This window comes from Acomys russatus, chromosome 30 (assembly GCF_903995435.1).
Source record: "Acomys russatus chromosome 30, mAcoRus1.1, whole genome shotgun sequence".
Classification (NCBI taxonomy): Eukaryota; Metazoa; Chordata; class Mammalia; order Rodentia; family Muridae; genus Acomys; species Acomys russatus.
The window spans coordinates 13,204,984-13,210,665 of record NC_067166.1 but is presented as its reverse complement, the minus strand read 5'-3'; the positions used below and the strand labels follow the sequence as shown (position 1 = coordinate 13,210,665).

The 5,682-nt window shown below is 40.0% G+C and overlaps 1 non-coding gene across 1 annotated transcript; it reads right to left on the bottom strand.

The window, feature by feature from the left end:
* Positions 1–2,894: 2,894 nt before the first annotated feature.
* On the bottom strand, positions 2,895–3,001 carry LOC127212514 (U6 spliceosomal RNA). Its single transcript, XR_007833557.1, has one exon. It is a non-coding gene; the product is annotated as a U6 spliceosomal RNA (small nuclear RNA).
* Positions 3,002–5,682: the final 2,681 nt, after the last annotated feature.

The window sequence follows — 5,682 nt, the reverse complement described above, 5'->3', positions numbered from 1 at the left end:
TTCCCGATTTTAGAGGAATTTCCCTGAGTATCTCACCATTTACTTTGATTTTGGCTATTGGCTTGCTGTATATAGCCTTTATTATGTTGAGGAAAGTGCCTTGGATCCATGATCTCTCTAAAACTTTAAACATGAATGGGTGTTGAATTTTATCAAATGCTTTCTCTGCATCCAAGGAGATGATCATGTGGTTTTTTATTTTCAGTTTGTTTATATGGTGGATTACATTGATGGATTTCCGTATATTAAACCATCCCTGCATGCCTGGAATAAAGCCTACTTGGTCGTGATGAATATCTTTGATGTGTTCCTGTATTCGTTTTGCAAGTATTTTATTTAGTATTTTTGCATCTATGTTCATAAGAGAAATTGGTCTGAAATTCTCTTTCTTTGTTGAGTCTTTGTGAGGTTTAGGTATCAATGAGACTATGGCCTCATAGAATGAATTTGGTAATTTTCTATCCATTTCTATCTTTTGGAGTAGCTTGAAGAGTATCGGTATTAGCTCGCCCTTGAAGGTCTGGTAGAATTCTGCACTGAAACCATCTGGCCCTGGGCTTTTTTTGGTTGGGAGACCATCGATGATTGCTTCTATTTCTGTAGGGGAAATGGGACTATTTAGCTTGTTTATCTGTTCTTCATTCAACTTTGGCAAGTGAAATTGATCAAGAAAATCGTCCGTTTCCCTTAGATTTTCAAATTTTGTGGCGTATATGCCTTCAAAGTAGGATCTTATGATTCTTTGAATTTCTTCAGTGTCTGTTTTTATGTCTCCCTTTTCATTTCTGATTTTGTTGATTTCAATACTGTCTCTCTGCCTTTTAGTTAGTTTGGCTAATGGTCTGTCTATCTTGTTGATTTTCTCAAAGAATCAGCTTTTGGTTTTGTTGATTCTTTAGACTGTTTTCTTAGTTTCTAATTTGTTAATTTCAGCCCTGAGTTTGATTATTTCCAGGCGTCTACTCCTCTTGGGTGTTTCTGCTTCTTTTTTTCTAGGGCTTCCAGTTGTGTTGTTAAGATGCTTATGTGCGATGTTTCCAATTTCTTTTTAAAGGCACTTAGTGCTATGAATTTTCCTCTTAGCACTGCTTTCAATGTATCCCACAAATTTGGGTATGTTGTTTCTTCATTTTCATTGAATTTCAGAAACTCCTTGATTTCTTTCTTTATTTCTTCCCTGACCCAGGTGTCATTTAGCAGAGAGTTGTTTAGTTTCCACGTACGTGTAGGCTTTTTGTTATTTCTGTTGTTGTTGAATTGCAGCCTAAGAGCATGGTGATCTGATAGGATACAAGGTATTATTTCAATCCTCTTGTATCTATTGAGGCTTGCTTTGTGACCTACGATGTGATCAATTTTGGAGAAGGTTCCATGGGGTGCAGAGAAGAAGGTGTATTCTTTCTTGTTTGGGTGAAAGGTTCTATAGATATCTGTTAGATCCATTTGACCCATGGCATTGGTTAATAATGTTATTTCTCGGCTTAGTTTCTGTTTCAATGACTTATCCTTCAGTGAGAGTGGGGTGTTGAAGTCTCCCACTATTATTGTGTGGGGATCGATGTGTGGTTTAAGCTTTTTTAGGAGATCTTTTACAAATGTGGGTGCCCTTGTATTGGGAGCATAGATGTTCAGAATTGTGATGTCATCTTGGTTGACTTTACCTTTGATGAGTATGAAGTGTCCTTCCTCATCCCTTTTGATTAATTTTGGTTGAAAGTCTATTTTGTTCGATACTAAAATGGCTATGCCTGCTTGCTTCTTGTGACCATTTGCTTGGAATATTTTTTTCCAACCTTTTACCCTGAGGTAATGCCTTTCATTATGGGTGAGATGTGTTTCTTGGATGCAGAAGAATGTTGGATCTTGTTTATGTACCCATTCAGTTAGTCTGTGTCTTTTTATTGGAGAATTGAGGCCATTGATGTTGAGAGATATTAATGACCAGTGACTGTTAAGAGTCTTAATTTTGATGTTGTTTCCAGTCGAGCGTTTGTGTAGTTGTGTTTTTGCCATGGGATAGTTATCTATTTCCTGGGTAGTTTTGGTTATAGCTTGACCCTTTGGGATGGAGTTTTCCTTCTAGTACCTTCTGTAAAGCTGGATTTGTGGATAGGTACTGTTTGAATTTGTTTTTATCATGGAATATTTTGTTTTCTCCATCAATGGTTATTGATAATTTTGCTGGGTAAAGTAGTCTGGCCTGGCATCTGTGTTCTCTTAGGGTTTGCAGGATCTCTGTCCAGGCCCTTCTGGCTTTTATGGTCTCTGCTGAGAAGTCGGGTGTAATTCTGATAGGTTTACCATTAAATGTTATTTGGACCTTTTCCCTTGCAGCTTTTAATATTTTTTCTTTGTTCTGCATGTTTTGTGTTTTGATTATTATGTGGCGGGTAGTTTTTCTTTTCTGGTCAATTCTATTTGGTGTTCTGTAGGCCTCTTGTATGTTTATAGGCATCTCTTTCTTTAGATTGGGGAAATTTTCTTCTATGATTTTGTTGAGAATAGTTTCTGGGCCCTGGAGTCTGATGTCTTCTCTTTCTTCAATGCCTATTATCCGCAGATTTCTTCTTTTCATGGTGTCCTTAATTTCTTGGATGTTTTGTGTCAGGAGTTTTCCAGATTTGGCATTTTCTTTAATGGTTGATTCAATATCTGTGATTGTATCTTCTAGCCCTGAGATTTGTTCTTCCATCTCTTGGATTCTGTTAGAAAAGCTCACCTCTGTGTTGCTTGCCTTCTTCTCTGAGGTCTCACGTTCTCATTTTTCTTCTGTCTGTGTGTTTACCATTGAATCCATTTTCATTTTCAGATCTTGAACTGATCTTTTGATTTCTTTTATCTGATTTTTTTGTATATTCCCGAGTTTCTTCCACTGCCTCTTTATAGGTCTTCAGAAAAATATGGAACGCTTCACGAATTTGCGTGTCATCCTTGCACAGGGGCCATGCTAATCTTCTCTGTATCGTTCCAATTTTAGTATATGTGCTGCCGAAGCGAGCACCAGTTGAGTTTTTCTAGGATAAAACTTGCTTGGTTATGAAGCATAACACTTTTTATGCATTTATTAGTTCAAAGTATTTGCTTCTGTTTTTGGAACTTAGGTACCTATGTGCATGAAAAGTACCTATCTGTACTCCCTCCCACTGTGTGTGTGTGTGTGTGGTGTGTGTGTGTGTGTATGCGTGCACATGCTTGACAGTTTGTATCAGGGTGTGCTAATGACTGGACATGGTATGAAAACTAACCGGGAAAAGCGGTATTGAGAAATGGTCTTTGCTGTCCCTACATATGACCTAGAAGCTTTCCAGATGATTTTATGGGAGGAATTCAGAAGAGATCAGAGAAGGCAGCTGGTCAAGACTTAGAGTGCTGCAGACAGAACTTAATGGTGGGTTCTGATTGGAATAGAAAGCCTGAGTGAGCCAAGTGTGGTGGCATGCACAACTGTGATCCCAGCACTCAGGGAGGCAGAGGCAGGCAGATCTTCATGAATTCAAGGCCAGCCTGGTCTACAAAGCATGCCCAGGACAGCCAAGGCTACACAGAGAAACCCTGTCTCAGAATAAACAAACAAAGAAACAAATAAATAAATAAATAAAACTTGGGAGACAGGGATACAGAGAACCAAGAAAGGCTCATGAATTTTCATTGGGATTTGGGAATTCTACATAGATTTGGAAAGGAGCCCAACACCATTGTATTCAGGTCAAGAAGTTTTCTCCATTTTGTCTGATTCTTTAGTAAGGGGCTGAGTTAAAAGGTGAAGTGCTAATTCTTCTGAAAGAGGAAATGTCAAGGAAGCCTGGCATTCCTACTGTGGAATGGATATTGATCGCCACCTTTAGCTTGGAAAACCTTGGACATTGGTGAGAAGAGCAATACATTTGAAGCAGGAGTCAAGGAAGGCAGAGTTGCTGAAGAACAGTATGCTGTTAAGAAGTCAAGTACTTCAGTCACTATGGCCCCTGCTACTAGGAGTCTCTGCTAGAGTCCCTCTGCTATCCTTCTAGAAACCTACTCTGTCTTAGGTCTCCAGTTTGTCACAGAGATGCTCCTGCCCACGGTTTCTTTTTTCTCTTTGCAGCCCTTATGTCCCCCTGGCTCCCAGGTCTGATCTCCACCCTCTCATATCTCTCTGCTCTCCCTCTTTTTTCTTGTTCCCTCTCTTCAGCCACCACCTTTGTCTTTTCTATTTCCCCTTCTAACTGAGGATTAAGCATCCTCCCTTGGAGCCTCCTTTGGGTTTTCATGTTGTGGTATGTTTATCCTGTATGGATAAAATGAATTTATAAGTGGTTACATATGATGTGTGTCTTCCTAGGACTGAGTTACCTCACTTAGGATGATATTTTCTAGTTCCATCCATTTGCCTGCAAATTACCTGATTTCTTTGTTTGTAGTAGCTTCACAGTACTCCGTCATGTGAATGTACCACAATTTCTTTATTCATTCTTTGGTTGAGGGACATATAGGTTGTTTCCAGATTCTGGCTATCATGAATAAATCTGCCATGAAAATAGTGGAGCAAGTGTCCTTGTTGTATGGTGGGGCATCTTTTGGGTATATGCCCAGGAGTAAAATCGCTGGGTCTTGAGGTAGAGCTATTCTCAATTTTCTGAGGAAGCGCCAGATTGATTTCCAAAGTGATTGTACAAATTTTCACTCCCACCAGCAATGGAGGAGTGTTCGCTTTCCTCCATATCCTCTCCAGCATGTGCTATCACTTGAGATTTTGATCTTAGCCATTCTGACTGGTGTAAAATGGAATCTCAGAGTCATTTTGATTTGCATTTCCCTGATGGCTAAACAAAAAAATTAAAATAATACCCTGCATTGTAACTCAGCACCATGGACTCAAGGTGGATATCAACGACAACAGAAACAACATAATAAAGCTTACAAAATCATGGAAATTGAAAAAAAAAAAACAACAACAAAAAAAAACATTTCTTTAAGTGTTTCTTGGCCATTTGAGATTCCTCTGTTGAGAATTCTCTGCTTAGCTCTGTGTCCTACCCTCTAACTAGACAAGTCTCCTAGTAGAGGGAGGAGAACACCAACCCACCCACAAAAGCTTTGACCAAAAATTTACCCTGCCTACAAGATGTGCAGGAATAAAGATAGAACAGATAGAGCAGAGATTGAGGGAATGTCCAACCAATGCCTGGCTTGACCCAAGACCCGGTCACCACATGGGAGAAAGCCAACCCCTAACATTATAAAAAAGATACTCTGCTATGCTTACAGACAGGAGCCTAGCAGAGTTGTCTTCTGAGAGGTTACACCCAGTAGCAGTTCAAAATTGATTATGACACTCTCAGCCAAACTTTGGGCAATGCATAGGGAGTCTTGTTGAAAAGTTGTGGGAAGGAGAAACAGACCTGGAAGTGACAGGAGTTCCACAAGAAGATCAACAAAGCCAACTAACCAGGGCGCAGAGGGGCTTGCTGAGACTGAAGCACTAGCCAATGACCAGATGTAGCCAATGGACAGCTCAGGCTTTATGTGGGTCCTCTAATAAGGGGAGCAAGGGATGTCTCTGACATGGTCTCTGTTGTCAGCTTTTTGATTGCTCCGCCCCCAGCAAGACTGTCTTGCCATGCCACAGGGGAAGAGATGACACTTAGTCCTGATGTGACTTGATGAGCTGAGATGGATGGAAAGGAGGATCGCCTTTTCTGA